Source organism: Pseudophryne corroboree, chromosome 7 (genome assembly GCF_028390025.1).
Source record: "Pseudophryne corroboree isolate aPseCor3 chromosome 7, aPseCor3.hap2, whole genome shotgun sequence".
NCBI lineage: Eukaryota > Metazoa > Chordata > Amphibia > Anura > Myobatrachidae > Pseudophryne > Pseudophryne corroboree.
The window spans coordinates 20,707,237-20,725,401 of NC_086450.1; the positions used below are offsets into that span (position 1 = coordinate 20,707,237).

General features: G+C 49.5%; 1 protein-coding gene across 7 annotated transcripts in view; it reads left to right on the forward strand.

Annotated features, from left to right (window-relative positions):
• The window catches only part of GULP1 (GULP PTB domain containing engulfment adaptor 1), a 498,186-nt gene that overhangs the window by 341,923 nt on the left and 138,098 nt on the right, over window positions 1-18,165 (forward strand). The window lies entirely within an intron of this gene.

Genomic DNA, 18,165 nt, shown 5'->3' on the forward strand with positions numbered 1-18,165 from the left:
GGTAGATAATGCCTGAACCAGAACGGGCCGCGGGTGTGCGCGTCGTTCATCCATACACACTGGACGATATGGACAACAGATCTTTTTATCATTCATATCGTCTAGTGTGTCGCCCAGGGTGTACGGGGATTAGCACAATACAACATATTGGATGTAAAAGAATTAAAATCAACACTTAAGTAATCTGAGTGTTAACAACTAGAGATGTGTCTTCATACCCCAGGGGGGTATTTACTAAAGTGCGGGTTTCCAGAAGTGGAGATGTTGCTTAAGAATCTACTTATCATTTATCTAGCCCCTTCTAGAAGATAATAGCTAGAATCTGAGTAGTTGCTATGGGCAACATCTCAACTTCTGTAAACCTGCACTTTAGTAAATATACCCCTTATTATCTTTCTTTTTCTTTCAATTTTGTGCCTTATTCACATTGCAGAGATAACGAAACACCACTCACTGGGCCTGTACTCTATCTCCGTCCAATTCATCTCTCTCCAACGCTTGGTACATAGGGCCTAATTCAGACCTGGTCGCAAGCAGGTGTTTTTTGCAGTGCTGCGACAAGGTAGTCGCCGCCTACACGGGGAGGGGGAAATCACTGTGCAGGGGTGCGAACGGATGTGCAGGGGGCTGCACAAACAATAGTCTCTGCACAGCCCAGGACTTACTCAGCCGCTGCGATGATCCGGACCGATGCTGACGTCAGAAACCCTCCTTTCCGAACGGCTGGACACGCCTGCGTTCTCCCGGACACTCCTTAAAAACGGTCAGTTGCCACCCACAAACGGCCTCTTCCTGTCAATCTTCTTGCGATCGCAGGTGCAATCGCATTCTTCGTAAAATCTGTCGCTGTCCGGCGATCGCCGCCGGCCGAAGCGCCTGCACATTGCGGTGCACGCGCATTTCAGACCCAATCGCAACGCTGCAAAAAAAGCTAGCGTGCAGTCGGGTCTGAATGAGGCCTGTAGACCCAGGACTGCCATCACAAATTGCGGGGCCCAGGACTGCCAACGTAGACAGCCCCCCCCCCCCCCCCCCCCCCCCAAAAAAAAAAAAATATGCTGCACTGCTCCACCCCTATGTGATGTCACACAATGGGACATTACATACAGATGGAGTGTCCTGCAGGAATTATTCATGGAGAGGAAGGCTCGTTTTAAGGAGACTCATCAGCCTGTTGTTGTTTCACAGCCTGGTGAAGCTCTTCATGTATTGGCGGTAGGAGCCAGGAGTCAGCTCCCCTGTCTGTAAGGGCCCGGGACCCCCAGTCCCTGCAGTCCCCCCCCCCCCCCTTTTGGCTGCCCTGCATAGACCCATTCTCCACACAACCACACAGTTCCTCTAGTAATTTAATAAAAATGATTATCAGAGGAAAACAATTATAGAATTTATTTTCCTGATGCTTTACAGGAAAACTGCTATTTTTATATAGTTTTTTGGAAACGAATACTTCCATACAGATACAGATGAGAATGACAGGCTTAATAATAGGGCAGCATGGATGGTGTAATGGTTAGCATTACTGCCTCACAGCACTGAGGTCATGGGTTCGACTCCCACCATGACTCAACGGTGTGGAGTTTGTATATTCTCCCCGTACTTGCGTGGGTTTCCTCTGGGTACTCCAGTTTCCTCCCACAATCCAAAAATATACTCGTAGGTTAATTAGCTCCCAACAAAAATTAACCCTAGCGTGAATGTGTCTGTGTGTACATTTGATAGGGAATATAGATTGTAAGCTCCACTGGGGCAGGGACTGATGTGAATGGGCAAATATTCTCTGTAAAGCCCTGTGGAATATGTGTGCGCTATATAAATAACTGGTAATAAATGATAATAATATATAGAGCTGGAACTTTCTAGACGCATGCAGATGTGTTTCTGTGTGAATCGTTCAACACCTCCTGTGCTGTATATTATATTGATTGAAAGAGAACTATCACCATTTAGAAGATCTCTGCCTACTGTCCCAGTTCCTGTGGGAGACACAAGATTTTTCGAGTAGTCCCCCGCACCCATGGCAGAGCGGGCACCCCTCCTGCATCCCGCCAAACTTCCTAGTGAAGTGGACAGAATCGTGAGAATAATAGTGGTAGGGGGCAGGGCCTAATGAAATTATTATGTGGTAATTGAATCATTATAGCCCCACCCCTATTCTAATATGTGAGAATTTTACTGTTCAGGGGCGGGGCTTCATGACACATCTAGTCTGGCCCTGCCCCCATCTCCGCCTACCTACATCTCCAGGGCCTGGGGTCATAAATGGCTAGTGGATGCTCCAGCAGAACGGAGAATGGGAGACGAGTTCTGTCCCGCAGAGGGGCTACAGAAGCAGAAGGCCTGTCCGCATGCCGTATCTATCGGATACAGAGTGTCACACATCCGGGAATGCAGGCATTGGGCAGTGGATGAGTGGAAACAGGTCATGTGGTCTGACCCGTCACGTTCTCAGTTACACCATGCAGATGGCAAGGTGAGGATACGGGCAGCAGTACAAAAGCACGGATCCTCCTTGCATCGCCACGACTCTGCAGGCTGGCGGATGCAACGTTACGGGGATGCAGTTCGTGGCATTTGGGGCTGATATTCCCCCATGAAACATACAGAGGAGTCCTTGCTCATCTTACCTGTGACCGCTAAAATTCACGGGTTGTTTGCCGCGAATTTAGTGCCCATGGGCGTGCGCATGAACTGTGTACACACCCACAATCCATAGGATCACATTGGCCCTCATTCCGAGGTGATCGCTCGCTAGCTACTTTTTGCAGCCGTGCAAACGCATAGTCGCCGCCCACGGGGGAGTGTATTTTCGCTTTGCAAGTGTGCGAACGCGTGTGCAGCCGAGCGGGATGAAAAAGTTTTTTGCAGTTTCTGACTAGGTCTGGACTTACTCAGCCCTTGCGATCACTTCAGCCTGTCCGGTGCCGGAATTGACGTCAGACACCCGCCCTGCAAACGCCTGGACACGCCTGCGTTTTCCTAAACCACTCCCAGAAAATAGTCAGTTGACGCCCATAAATGCCCTCTTTCTGTCAATCTCCTTGCGAATGGAATCGTCGCTAGAAGCATTGCACAGCAACAATGATGTTTGTACCCGTACGAAGTGCGTGCGCATTGCGGTGCATGCGCAGTAGTAACCTCATTGTTGCGCTGCGAAAACCGGCAGTGTGCGATCAACTCGGAATGAGGGCCATGGTGCGTATGCTCCAGTAAACAGGTCACACGTGGGTGTTGCCATTTGTAATGGCGGTGCGTGCAACCATGCAAACTCTGTGCCAGTAGTTAGTAGAGCTAATGCCTAGAAGAACTCAAGCTTTGTTGAGGGCAAAATATGTCCCAACTATCCCGGTAGGATCAGGTAGGAGACTGACGGTTACAATACTTCCCCCCACATCATCCCGCCTCCTCACAATCCCACAATCCCGCCTCCTCACAGTCCCATAGAGTGGTAATAGAACTCGTGGCGACCGCAGGCATGTTGAGTGTAGCAAGCCCGCAAGGGGCTTGATGCGCTCGCCCCGCCCCCCAATACGGCATTCGCTACCGGGATCCCAGTGGAGGTATGCTGACCGCTGGTCACGCATACCACACCCTTTATACTAACTATATAAAATGCTTTGCAATTCTGTTCCATATTTGAATGAAAGTAAAGAAAGAGAAGAAGGAAACTCAATGTTTGACAGTAAAACCTGCAAAGAGGAGAAAAAAAATTCCATTGACAAAAAAAAAAAAACCCAAAGCCAGGTAGAATTCTGCTCTTTACTGGCTGAAAAAGAACCGCTTTCAAACACTCCAATAGAGTAGCGTTCTAAGGGGTTTATTTACGAAGCCTCGAATGGAGATAAAGTGGACGGAGATAAAGTAGCAGCCAATCAGCTCTCAACTGCCATGTCATAGGCTGGGTTTGAAAAATGACAGTTAGGAGCTGATTAGCTGGCAGTTTATCTCCGTCCACTTTACCTCCATCCAAGGCTTTGGCCCTCATTCCGAGTTGTTCGCTCGCAAGCTGCTTTTAGCAGCTTTGCACACGCTAAGCCGCCGCCTACTGGGAGTGAATCTTAGCTTATCAAAATTGCGAACGAAAGATTAGCAATATTGTGAGAAGACTTCTCTGTGCAGTTTCTGAGTAGCTCCAGACTTAAGGTGGGTACACACTATTAGATATATCTGCAGATCAATTGATCTGCAGATATATCTATGTATGGATCGGGCAGTGTGCTGTGCATACACACAGCCCGATCCGTCGGGGGACTGACGTCATGAACTTGGCGGGCGGGCCAATCACCGCCGGCCGCCGCAGCATGTGTACGGGCGGTCGGACGACCGCCCCGTACACACACAGCGACGCGCCAATATATCGTTAGATATATTGGCTGTCGGCTGTGCTGCGCGGCCGACGCGATACGTCTGTGAACGACGGAGTTCACAGACGTATCGCCCGTACACACTGGCCGACAGTCCCGCGATGTATCGGCCGTTCAAGAGAACGGCCGATATATCGACCAGTGTGTACGGGCCTTTACTCTTCCAGTGCGATCAGTTCAGTGCTTGTCGTTCCTGGTTTGACGTCACAAACACACCCAGCGTTCGCCCAGACACTCCTCCGTTTCTCCAGCCACTCCCGCGTTTTTCCCAGAAACTGCAGCGTTTTTTCACACACTCCCATAAAACGGCCAGTTTCTGCCCAGAAACACCCACTTCCTGTCAATCACACTACGATCACTAGAACGAAGAAAAAACCTTGTAATGCCGTGAGTAAAATACCTAACTGCATAGCAAATTTACTTGGCGCAGTCGCACTGCGGACATTGCGCATGCGCATTAGCGACTAAACGCTCCGTTGCGAGAAAAAAATAACGAGCTAACAACTTGGAATGACCCCCTTAGTAAATAGACCCCTAAAAGTTACTATAGTAAAAATAAAAACAAGTGATGAATTGAGAGTCTTTGGGGTATCTTTATTATTGGTGGCAGTGGGGTAATTTTTTATTGCCACATCTCACTGCAAAAACAAATTATTTTTCAGGTATATTTATAAAAAAAAAAAAAAAAAACTCTTTACGCGTTACAGCAAGTCCAATAGGATCCTGGCCGGCAGAGAGGTCTGCAGTAACTATTGCTCTCACGTTACTGCCTCTCTCACACTGAGGGGGGTCATTTACTAAGCAGTGATAAGTCCGGAGAAGTGAGCCAGTGGGGAAGTTTCCCCATCAACCAATCAGCGCTGAAGTAACATCTATAATTTGCATACTATAAAATGATAGAGCTGCTGATTGGTTGATGGGGCAACATCTCCCCTGGCTCACTTCTCCGCTCTTATCACTGCTTAGTAAATGTCCCCCTATTATGTCACGCAGTGCCGATATTCGCATGGATCTACACCAGGGAAGGGCTTGTAGCAGTTTTAGCGTCATAGCATATGGTACACCAGCAAAAGACGCTCACATGGACACTGTGTGACACCATAAGGGGGGGAGGAGCAAGGGGTCTTCCGGCTAGTTATCAGAAGATCCATATCCAGCAATGCTCCCCCATAGCATTATAGGTAGTGTGCATTCTAGGACCCGTGCAGTTTCTCTTTCCTGCCTGGGGTGTTGCTCCCTGCTCTGGTGCTTCTACCACACTCTGGTCCTAATTCAGACCTGATCGTAGATGTGCTAAATCTACACACTCCACAAAATAAATTCAGGCTGCGATCGCTGCCGCTGTAGCGATGCAGTCTAAATTACCCCCTCTGTTCTATATGAGTGCTGAGAGTGTGCTAGAAGCACCAGAGCAGGGAATGACAACCCAGGCAGAAAAGAGGAACTGCATGGGTTGTGACATATACAGGGTGCTAGGTAGGTATTGGAGCTGAGCTTTTAATAGCATGTTATACTGAATCCTGAGAATGATAGGGACTGTGATTTATGGGAATTATGGTCTGCTTAAAGATGTGCTCAGACCTCCGTGTTTTGGTTTTGATTCTAATTCATCATCGTGTTTTGGTTTTGGCAAAACAACCCTCAAGTGTTTCGGTTCGGATTCGTTTTTTGGCACAGTGGAAAAAAATTGGTAAAAACATATTAATTGATAAAAAAAATAATAATAAAAAGTAATATAAAAAAAAATGTAGCTAAAGTCATATAATTTTTCTCAATCCAAAACCTGAAATTCTGTGTTAAAATCCATATTCCGAAGTATGGGAAGATCTGAACCGGGACTTGGATCGGATCTGATCTCCTCGGGAGATCCGGACTGGGTTTTGGTTTGGTTCAGAGCCACAAAATTCGGGTAGATTCTGATTTCTGGAGAACCGAACCGCACAACTCTGCTTAAAATAGGAGGTATCTATGATTGCTCCTGCGTTAGGCTCTTCTTAAATCATATGATAATTGCCACTTCCACATTATTTTCACCTTGATAAATACACTCCTTAAAAGAAAAAAACCCACAGAAGGCTGTGATGTGATTTTGCCATTATAGGTAATTTACAAAAGTGCAAATGCTCTCTTACCTATACATACAGGTTATGTGTACGGATGCATCCGTTGTATGGGAAAGGCGTGGATCTGCACATCAGGGAGACAGCGGGGGTCATTCCGAGTTGATCGTTAGCTGCCAATGTTCGCTGCGTAGTGATCATTTAAAAAAAAACAGCAAAACTGCGCATGCGTATGGGGCGCAATGTGCATGCGCGTCATACGGGTACAAAGAGCTTCGATGTTTTGCACTGCTTCTAGCGATGATTCCATTCACACAGCCGATTGCAAGGAGATTGACAGGAAGTGGGAGTTTATGGGTGACCGTTTTCTGGGAGTGGTTGGAAAAACGCAGGCGTGTCCAAGCGTTTGCAGGGCGGGTGTCTGACGTCAATTCCGGGACCTTCGTCGCTGCAATCATCGCACAGAATAAGTTACTACAGGGTTGGTCTTGTTTTGCACAAAATGTTTTTGTGCCACTCGGCTGCACAGGCGTGCGCACTCCTGCACAGCGAAAATACACTCCCCCGTGGGTGGCGGCTATGGAGTTCATTCCCAGTTGATCGGACGCTGACGATTTGCGCAGCGATTAGGTTACTACTGCGCATGCGTATAAACCGCAATGCGCACGCACGTCGTACGGGTAATAACAGCATCGTTGCTGGGCAATGCTTCTAGCTACCACTCCATTTGCAGGGGTGTTCGCAGGGAGATTGACAGAAAGAGGGCGTTTATGGGTGTCAACTGACCGTTTTCTGGGAGTGGTAGGGAAAACGCAGGCGTGTCCAAGCGTTTGCAGGGCGGGTGTCTGACGTCAATTCCGGCCCCGGACAGGCTGAAGTGATCGCAGCGGCTGAGTAAGTTCAGACCTACTCAGAAACTGCAAAGCAAAAATACACTCCCCGTGGGCGGCGGCTTAGCGTTTGCATGGCTGCTTAAAGTAGCTAGCGAGCGATCAACTCGGAATGAGGGCCAGTGTCCTCTGACAGGAATAAATGGTCAAATTTAGACAATGCATTTTTGCCCCCGTGTATCCACATACTTGAGTGGGATTTTATTTCTGGGACAGGATACTTCAATGAGATTCAGGTTTAGGAGAAGGTGCATTGATGAGAGGGCAGTTAGCGGCCGGACATAGAGGGGATGATTCTGATTTGGATGAAAGTGAAAGCATCAGACGCAAGCATCCTGATGTTTACCTGGGGGGGTGTCACAAGAGTAGTCTAATGATTGGGGATGCGGTTATGTTACCGCCGATCAAAATCCCATCTGTCAGCATGCCGACACCAGAATCCCAAACACTCAAAATGCCGGCAGACGGAATGCCGACCCACAGGGTCTATTCCCACTCCATGACCGGGCCCGCAATGGACTTTGTTGCGCTTGCACACACACACACCCCACCGGCATTCTGCTGCCGATATCCAGAACGCCAGGATCCCGGCAGCCGGCAATGCATACCCAACCCGATGATTCCTCAGCCTTTACCCAAAAATAATGAATAGTTAATTGTTTGCAGTAGGGAGGCCAATCCCGGGATCGGGATCGGCGGGATCCCAGGATTTGGGCCCAAAAATGCCGGGATTTGAATCCCGGGATTGGAGCATCCAATCCCGGGATTCACGGGATTACATTGCGCATGTGTGGGAGGGTGGGTGTAAGTAATACCACTTACAATTAGGCGGGTGGCAGCCATAGACCAACGCTAAACGCGGCGGCACTTCAAATGTGGCGTCGGCCGCCAGCCAATCAGAGCTGGCGGACCGGCAGCCAATCAGGGAAGCTGCCGCAGCAGCGGCAGCCAATCAGGAGCGACTGCTGCGGCCGCTTCCCTGATTGGCTGCCAGTCCGCTAGCTCTGGTTGGCTGGCGGCCGGCGCTTCATTTGAAATGCCGCCGCGTTCAGTGTGTCCATGGCTGCCGCCCACCTAATAGTAAGTGGTGTTACTTACACCCACCCTCCCTCCGTGCAGTGCTAACAGCCTCCCTACCTTCACCCTCCCACACTGCTACCTACACCCTCCCGCACTGCTACCTACATCCTCCCGCACCGCTACTTACACCCTCCCGCACCGCTACCTACACCCTCCCGCACTGCTACCTACACCCTCCTGCACCGCTACCTACATCCTCACGCCCAACTACCTACACCCTCCCGCACCGCTACCTACACCCTCCCACACCGCTACCTACACCCTCCCGCACCGCTACCTACACCCTCCCGCACCGCTACCTACACCCTCCCGCACTGCTACCTACACCCTCCTGTACCGCTACCTACATCCTCCCGCCCAACTATCTACACCCTCCCGCACCGCTACCTACACCCTCCCGCACCGCTACCTACATCCTGCCGCCCAGCTACCTACACCCTCCCGCACCGCTACCTACACCTTCCCGCACCACTACCTACACCCTCCCGCACCGCTACCTACACCTTCCCGCACCGCTACCTACACCTTCCCGCACCACTACCTACATCCTGCCGCCCAGCTACCTACACCCTCCTGCACCGCTACCTACACCCTCCTACACCGCTACCTACACCCTCCCGCACTGCTGCCTACACCCTCCCGCACCGCTACCTACACCCTCCCGCACCACTACCTACATCCTGCCGCCCAGCTACCTACACCCTCCCGCACCGCTACCTACACCTTCCCGCACCACTACCTACACCCTCCCGCACCGCTACCTACACCTTCCCGCACCGCTACCTACACCTTCCCGCACCACTACCTACATCCTGCCGCCCAGCTACCTACACCCTCCTGCACCGCTACCTACACCCTCCTACACCGCTACCTACACCCTCCCGCACTGCTGCCTACACCCTCCCGCACCGCTACCTACACCCTCCCGCACCACTACCTACATCCTGCCGCCCAGCTACCTACACCTTCCCGCACCGCTACCTACACCCTCCCACACCGCTACCTACACCCTCCCGCACTGCTGCCTACACCCTCCTGCACCGCTACCTACATCCTCCCGCCCAACTACCTACACCCTCCCGCACCGCTACCTACATCCTCCCGCCCAACTACCTACATCCTCCCGCCCAGCTACCTACACCCTCCCGCACCGCTACCTACACCCTTCCGCACTGCTACCTACACCCTCCTGCACCGCTACCTACATCCTCCCGCCCAACTACCTACACCCTCCCGCACTGCTACCTACATCCTCCCGCCCAACTACCTACACCCTCCCGCACCGCTACCTACATCCTCCCGCCCAACTACCTACATCCTCCCGCCCAGCTACCTACACCCTCCCGCACCGCTACCTACATCTTGCCGCCCAGCTACCTACACCCTCCCTCCCTTCCGCGCCGCTACCTACACCCTCCCGCACCGCTACCTACCCTCTAGCGCTGCTCCCTACACCCTTCGTCACTGATCCCTACTGCAATCCCGGAATCCCGGAATTGAGCATTTTTCAATCCCGAATCCCGGGATTGAAAAAACGGCACGGGATTGGCCTCCCTAGTTTGCAGTCACTGCACTTACTCCTTTTTTCTCCTATACGTTATTAGTCTGTACTATGTAGCACCATGGGGGTATATACTAGTTTATTTCTCTGACGTCCTAGTGGATGCTGGGGACTCCGTCAGGACCATGGGGAATAGCGGCTCCGCAGGAGACAGGGCACAAAAGTAAAAGCTTTAGGATCAGGTGGTGTGCACTGGCTCCTCCCCCTATGACCCTCCTCCAAGCCTCAGTTAGATTTTTGTGCCCGGCCGAGAAGGGTGCAATCTAGGTGGCTCTCCTAAAGAGCTGCTTAGAGTAAAAGTTTTGTTAGGTTTTTTATTTTCAGTGAGTCCTGCTGGCAACAGGCTCACTGCATCGAGGGACTTAGGGGAGAGAAGTGAACTCACCTGCGTGCAGGATGGATTGGCTTCTTAGGCTACTGGACACCATTAGCTCCAGAGGGAGTCGGAACACAGGTCTCACCCTGGGGTTCGTCCCGGAGCCGCGCCGCCGACCCCCTTGCAGATGCCGAAAAGTGAAGAGGTCCAGAAACCGGCGGCAGAAGACTTTTCAGTCTTCATAAGGTAGCGCACAGCACTGCAGCTGTGCGCCATTGTTGTCAGCACACTTCATAGCAGCGGTCACTGAGGGTGCAGGGCGCTGGGGGGGGCGCCCTGGGCAGCAATGATAGTACCTTATTCTGGCTAAAAATACATCACATATAGCCCCTGGGGGCTATATGGATGTATTTAACCCCTGCCAGGTCTCAGAAAAACGGGAGAAGAAGCCCGCCGAAAAGGGGGCGGGGCCTATTCTCCTCAGCACACAGCGCCATTTTCCCTCACAGAAATGCTGGTGGGAAGGCTCCCAGGCTCTCCCCTGCACTGCACTACAGAAACAGGGTTAAAACAGAGAGGGGGGGGCACTTATTTGGCGATATGAATATATATATTAAAATGCTATAAGGGAAAAACACTTATATAAAGGTTGTCCCTGTATAATTATAGCGTTTTTGGTGTGTGCTGGCAAACTCTCCCTCTGTCTCCCCAAAGGGCTAGTGGGGTCCTGTCCTCTATCAGAGCATTCCCTGTGTGTGTGCTGTGTGTCGGTACGTGTGTGTCGACATGTATGAGGACGATGTTGGTGAGGAGGCGGAGCAATTGCCTGTAATGGTGATGTCACTCTCTAGGGAGTCGACACCGGAATGGATGGCTTATTTAAGGAATTACGTGATAATGTCAACACGCTGCAAGGTCGGTTGACGACATGAGACGGCCGGCAAACCAATTAGTACCTGTCCAGGCGTCTCAAACACCGTCAGGGGCGTTAAAACGTCCTTTTACCTCAGTCGGTCGACACAGACACGGACACTGACTCCAGTGTCGACGGTGAAGAAACAAACGTATTTTCCTTTAGGGCCACACGTTACTTGTTAAGGGCAATGAAGGAGGTGTTACATATTTCTGATACTACAAGTACCACAAAAAAGGGTATTATGTGGAGTGTGAAAAAACTACCTGTAGTTTTTCCTGAATCAGATAAATTAAATGAAGTGTGTGATGATGCGTGGGTTTCCCCCGATAGAAAATTATTGGCGGTATACCCTTTCCCGCCAGAAGTTAGGGCGCGTTGGGAAACACCCCTTAGGGTGGATAAGGCGCTCACACGCTTATCAAAACAAGTGGCGGTACCGTCTCCAGATAGGGCCGCCCTCAAGGAGCCAGCTGATAGGAGGCTGGAAAATATCCTAAAAAGTATATACACACATACTGGTGTTATACTGCGACCAGCGATCGCCTCAGCCTGGATGTGCAGCGCTGGGGTGGCTTGGTCGGATTCCCTGACTGAAAATATTGATACCCTTGACAGGGACAGTATTTTATTGACTATAGAGCATTTAAACGATGCATTTCTATATATGCGAGATGCACAGAGGGATATTTGCACTCTGGCATCAAGAGTAAGTGCGATGTCCATATCTGCCAGAAGTTGTTTATGGACACGACAGTGGTCAGGTGATGCAGATTCCAAACGGCACATGGAAGTATTGCCGTATAAAGGAGAAAAAGACAACGTCTTTTCAGCCTCAGTCCTTTCGTCCCCATAAGGGCAAGCGGGCAAAAGGCCAGTCATATCTGCCATGGGATAGAGGAAAGGGAAGAAGACTACAGCAGGCAGCCCATTCCCAGAAACAGAAGCCCTCCACCGCTTCTGCCAAGTCCTCAGCATGACGCTGGGACCGTACAAGCGGACTCGGGTGCGGTGGGGGGGGTCGTCTCAAGAGTTTCAGCACGCAGTGGGCTCACTCGCAAGTGGACCCCTGGATCCTACAAGTAGTATCCCAGGGGTACAGATTGGAAATTCGAGACGTCTCCCCCTCGCAGGTTCCTGAAGTCTGCTTTACCAACGTCTCCCTCCGACAGGGAGGCAGTAGTGGAAACAATTCACAAGCTGTATTCCCAGCAGGTGATAATCAAAGTACCCCTCCTACAACAAGGAAAGGGGTATTATTCCACACTATATTGTGGTACTGAAGCCAGACGGCTCGGTGAGACCTATTCTAAATCTGAAATAGTTGAACACTTACATACAAAGGTTCAAATCAAGATGGAGTCACTTAGAGCAGTGATAGCGAACCAGGAAGAAGGGGACTATATGGTGTCCCGGGACATCAGGGATGCTTACCCTCCATGTCCCAATTTGCCCTTCTCACCAAGGGTACCTCAGGTTCGTGGTACAGAACTGTCACTATCAGTTTCAGACGCTGCCGGTTGGATTGTCCACGGCACCCCGGGTCCTTACCAAGGTAATGGCCGAAATGATGATTCTTCTTCAAAGAAAATGGACGATCTCCTGATAGGGGCAAGGTCCAGAGAACAGTTGGAGGTCGGAGTAGCACTATCTCAAGTAGTTCTACGACAGCACGGGTGGATTCTAAATATTCCAAAACCGCAGCTGTTTCCGACGACACGTCTGCTGTTCCTAGGGATGATTCTGGACACAGTCCAGAAAAAGGTGTTTCTCCCGGAGAAGAAAGCCAGGGAGTTATCCGAGCTAGTCAGGAACCTCCTAAAACCAGGAAAAGTGTCAGTGCATCATTGCACAAGGGTCCTGGGAAAAATGGTGGCTTCTTACGAAGCGATTCCATTCGGTAGATTTCACGCAAGAACTTTTCAGTGGGATCTGCTGGAAAAATGGTCCGGATCGCATCTTCAGATGCATCAGCGGATAACCCTGTCTCCAAGGACAAGGGTGTTTCTTCTGCGGTGGCTGCAGAGTGCTCATCTACTAAAGGGCCGCAGACTCGGCATTCAGGACTGGGTCCTGGTGACCACGGATGCCAGCCTGAGAGGCTGGGGAGCAGTCACACAGGAAAAAAATTTCCAGGGAGTGTGATCAAGTCTGGAGACTTCTCTCCACATAAATATACTGGAGCTAAGGGCAATTTACAATGTTCTAAGCTTAGCAAGACCTCTGCTTCAAGGTCAGCCGGTATTGATCCAGTGGGACAACATCACGGCAGTCGCCCACGTAAACAGACAGGGCGGCACAAGAAGCAGGAGGGCAATGGCAGAAACTGCAAGGATTCTTCGTTGGGCGAAAAATCATGTGATAGCACTGTCAGCAGTGTTCATTCCGGGAGTGGACAACTGGGAAGCAGACTTCCTCAGCAGGCACGACCTCCACCCGGGAGAGTGGGGACTTCATCGGGAAGTATTCCACATGATTGTGAACCGTTGGGAAAGACCAAAGGTGGACATGATGGCGTCCCGCCTGAACAAAAAACTGGACAGGTATTGCGCCAGGTCAAGAGACCCTCAAGCAATATCTGTGGACGTTCTGGTAACACCGTGGGTGTACCAGTCGGTGTATGTGTTCCCTCCTCTGCTTCTCATAACCAAGGTACTGAGAATTATAAGACGTAGAGGAGTAAGAACTATACTCGTGGCTCCGGATTGGCCAAGAAGGACGTGGCACCCGGAACTTCAAGAAATGCTCACAGAGGACTCATGGCCTCTGCCGCTAAGAAGGGACTTGCTTCAGCAAGTACCAGGTCTGTTCCAAGACTTACCGCGGCTGCGTTTGACGGCATGGCGGTGGAACGCCAGATCCTAAGGGAAAAAGGCATTCCGGAAGAGGTCATTCCTACCCTGGTCAAAGCCAGGAAGGAGGTGACCGCAAAACATTATCACCACATGTGGCGAAAATATGTTGCGTGGTGTGAGGCCAGGAAGGCCCCACGAAGAAATTTCAACTCGGTCGATTCCTGCATTTCCTGCAAACAGGAGTGTCTATGGGCCTCAAATTGGGGTCCATTAAGGTTCAAATTTCGGCCCTGTCAATTTTCTTCCAGAAAGAATTGGCTTCAGTTCCTGAAGTCCAGAAGTTTGTCAAGGGAGTATTGCATATACAACCCCCTTTTTGTGCCTCCAGTGGCACTGTGGGATCTCAACGTAGTTCTGGGATTCCTCAAATCACATTTTAAACCGCTCAAATCTGTGGATTTGAAATATCTCACATGAAAAGTGACCATGCTGTTGGCCCTGGCCTCGGCCAGGCGAGTGTCAGAATTGGCGGCTTTGTCTCATAAAAGCCATATCTGATTGTCCATTCGGACAGGGCAGAGCTGCGGACTCGTCCCCAGTTTCTTCCTAAGGTGGTGTCAGCGTTTCACCTGAACCAGCTTATTGTGGTACCTGCGGCTACCAGGGACTTGGAGGACTCCAAGTTGCTAGATGTTGTCAGGGCCCTGAAAATATAGGTTTCCAGGACGGCTGGAGTCAGGAAAACTGACTCGCTGTTATCCTGTATGCACCCAACAAACTGGGTGCTCTTGCTTCTAAGCAGACGATTGCTCGTTGGATTTGTAGCACATTTCAACTTGCACATTCTGTGGCAGGCCTACCACAGCCTAAATCTGTCAAGGCCCATTCCACAAGGAAGGTGGGCTCATCCTGGGCGGCTGCCCGAGGGGTCTCGGCATTACAACTCTGCCGAGCAGCTACGTGGTCGGGGGAGAACACGTTTGTAAAATTCTACAAATTTGATACCCTGGCTAAAGAGGACCTGGAGTTCTCTCATTCGGTGCTGCAGAGTCATCCGCACTCTCCCGCCCGTTTGGGAGCTTTGGTATAATCCCCATGGTCCTTACGGAGTTCCCAGCATCCACTTAGGACGTCAGAGAAAATAAGAATTTACTTACCGATAATTCTATTTCTCATAGTCCGTAGTGGATGCTGGGCGCCCATCCCAAGTGCGGATTGTCTGCAATACTTGTACATAGTTATTGTTACAAAAATCGGGTTATTATTGTTGTGAGCCATCTTTTCAGAGGCTCCGCTGTTATCATGCTGTTAACTGGGTTCAGATCACAGGTTGTACAGTGTGATTGGTGTGGCTGGTATGAGTCTTACCCGGGATTCAAAATCCTTCCTTATTGTGTACGCTCGTCCGGGCACAGTATCCTAACTGAGGCTTGGAGGAGGGTCATAGGGGGAGGAGCCAGTGCACACCACCTGATCCTAAAGCTTTTACTTTTGTGCCCTGTCTCCTGCGGAGCCACTATTCCCCATGGTCCTGACGGAGTCCCCAGCATCCACTACGGACTACGAGAAATAGATTTATCGGTAAGTAAAATCTTATTTTTTGTTGGCCATTCAGAAACAGTATACAGTTCCGAATACAAATGGCAAAAAAGAACTAAATTCCAGGAAGTAATGGTCTCAGAGCAGGTTCCAGTAGCTAATGATGATTACCGGCTAACTGCTTCTGATTGGCTGACTGTGGATTCAACTCCAATGCTGATTGGTGCTTTTTTATTGCTGGTATATTTATTATATGATTTTGTGAGAATATATTTATTTATATTTTATAGTGTTTAGCATTATACTTGGTATATTATGAGTTTTTTTTATATCATTATTATTATTATTTATGCAAATCTACAACCGCACGTGTATTTAACTCCCAAAACAAATTCTTACAAAATTCCGTGTTAATGATCCCAGTGTATGCATGATGTGCGCGGCTCAGACGTATGTTACTGATGAGGATCTGCGATACAACCAACTTTGCACGGACTTGCAGTTGCATGTGCATTATAATTATTATTATTATTATTATTATTATTATTATGGTACATTTTATTTATAGGACGCCACAAGTGTTTTGCAGCGCCGTACAAAGGACAGTACAGGGAGACAAAACTTAGCATTACAGTAAATAAATAACAGAAATAGAGTACAGGTAACACAGAGCACCACAATTCTCATTACATAATACAACTTAGATGTAAGTAGTGAGGCAGTGATCATCGTACTATTAGGGGCTGGTGGCCAAAGATAGAGATGAGCCTTTACCAGCAGGAGAGAAAGCGGTAAAGATGGTCGCTGAGTAGGGGAGGGCTGCGAGTGATATGTGAGGAGAAGAGGGCTTTGACAACAAGAGGAAAGAGGGCCCTGCTCTGAAGAGCTAACAATCTAGTGGGAAAGGGCGACAGACAGATGACATGAGGTGCAAGCAAGCGGGAGGAAGCCTGATGGCAGGATCTAAGCAAAGCAGAGATGTTCAAGGCGTGGGGCAGAGGGATGGAGGAGCGGCCTCAGGACAGGGGGATGGAGGAGCGGCCTCAGGGCAGGGGGATGGAGGAGCGGCCTCAGGGCAGAGGGATGGAGGAGCGGCCTCAGTACTAGGTTCACTCCTCAAAGTACAAATGTGGCACATGCAATGAAGACGGTCCCACTGTCCCTTTGCTTTTGTCATTTATTCAAGATGTTTTTAAAATTCTATGGTCGCCATTTACTGGAAAACAGTTACCCACTTTCCCTGCAGTTCGGGAAGTTAGAGTCCTCTCCTCACTCCTGAGGACATAAGAGGAGGCACTAAGCCCACAATGGGATTCACCATCGATGGTCTCCAGTAGGCCTTTTTTTCAATCCCGGGTGTCTGGATGGAAAAATTATCAATCCCAGGATTCCCAGGATTTTAAAATTAAAATCTTCTGAGCCCCCCCTTCCCGTACCCGCTCAGCTCAGCCCACAGAACTACACACCATCCTCTGGGAGTTCGGGCAGGTTCACTTGCTGCAGGTGGCAAGGTGCGGTCCGTGCAGCGCGGGTGGCTTGCGTCACACTGCGCAATGTGAACTCTGACTACACGTCATGCTGCGCAGTGCGCACAGCTGGGGGCAGGGGGAGCTCAACGCTGTCTTGCATGGAAATAACAAAGGGGACTTTCTAATCCCGAAATCCCCTGGATTGGAAGCTCCAATTTTAGGACGGGATCCCACTGTCCCCGATTCAGGGATTAGCCTCCCTAGTCTCCAGTGGGAGGTGCTGTCTTATGTACTTTTCGCAACATTTTAAATTTATTGGAAATCCGCAAGCAGTAACTTTTTTGTGTAGGAATCGTTCTGGGCAGTTGAATCTCCTCCCCATGTGTGCCCCTGGGCCCTGAGTTCTGTCAGAATGAGACGGAGCGCTGTAGGAAACAATATATTATTTTCGTTATTTACATTTAGAATTCCTTTTTCCTTAAAGTGAAGACATTACACAAAACTCACGTCTGTAATCTATCTCCCTGCAATTGTAGCTGACTTCTCAGCTTTCACCTCACATGCTGAGAAAACATCTTCTCTCACACAAGAAGCTAGCGTAGCGTGGATCTGTCCAAGAGATCTCCAGGATAATTGTATATCATATACGTGGGATGTGAAAGTGCTTTAATATGGTCAGTTATCAACCGCAGCACTCAGCAGGAGATTTACTAAGGAGAGTTTCGCAAAGTCGTCAGTATTTAGGTGATTGTATTGTGTGATTTTTTAAAACGTGCAATTTACTAAAAGCAAAAACAACACATCGGACAGCATTTAAATTTTTTATTTTTTTTATTTTTAAATCCAATTTCACAAATGGAGGTACAGTAAAGTTACGGGTAACCAGGTTGTTTTTGCCTTTTAAATGATTGCCCCTTTAAAACAACGGACAGACTCTCCGCAAGCTTGCCACAAAAACAATTTGGCAGTTAAGGTAAATATTTATGAAGGATGGGGGTAATATTCATTTATTAATTAAAGACAATGTTAATTTTATTAAAATGCAAAGATTAATTTGATATTTTTTAAAGGGCTCATTTTTATGGGGATATTGGTGGTCATTCCGAGTTGATCGCAGCCAGAGACTTTTTGCTGCTGCTGCGATCAACTAGTCCACGCCTATGGGGGAATGTATTTTAGCT